General features: G+C 53.5%; 1 pseudogene; it reads left to right on the top strand.

The window, feature by feature from the left end:
* Positions 1-188: 188 nt before the first annotated feature.
* On the top strand, positions 189-245 carry LOC115069033 (annotated as a pseudogene; the record flags this gene model as incomplete).

Raw genomic sequence — 245 nt, 5'->3', positions numbered from 1 at the left:
ACCTCCACAGCCCTCTCGTCATGGCCGGGATGGGCCGATCAGTGTGCCTGCTGTATCCGAGGACTCATGCTGGTCCTGAGCATTCCTGGATACTGTGGATGTTGCTGCTCCACACCCACAATCCCACACACGAGCCCCATGGGCCAATGACAACATCGATGGCCCTGTGGCTCCCTCCCAAAATACCTGGATCACTGTAGATTCAAAGTCAATCATTCCTTGGAAAAGCTGAACAAAATGAGTGA

This window comes from Nannospalax galili, unplaced genomic scaffold, assembly GCF_000622305.1.
Source record: "Nannospalax galili isolate Female #2095 unplaced genomic scaffold, S.galili_v1.0 C46141769, whole genome shotgun sequence".
NCBI lineage: Eukaryota > Metazoa > Chordata > Mammalia > Rodentia > Spalacidae > Nannospalax > Nannospalax galili.
This window is presented reverse-complemented; position numbering and strand designations above follow the sequence as displayed.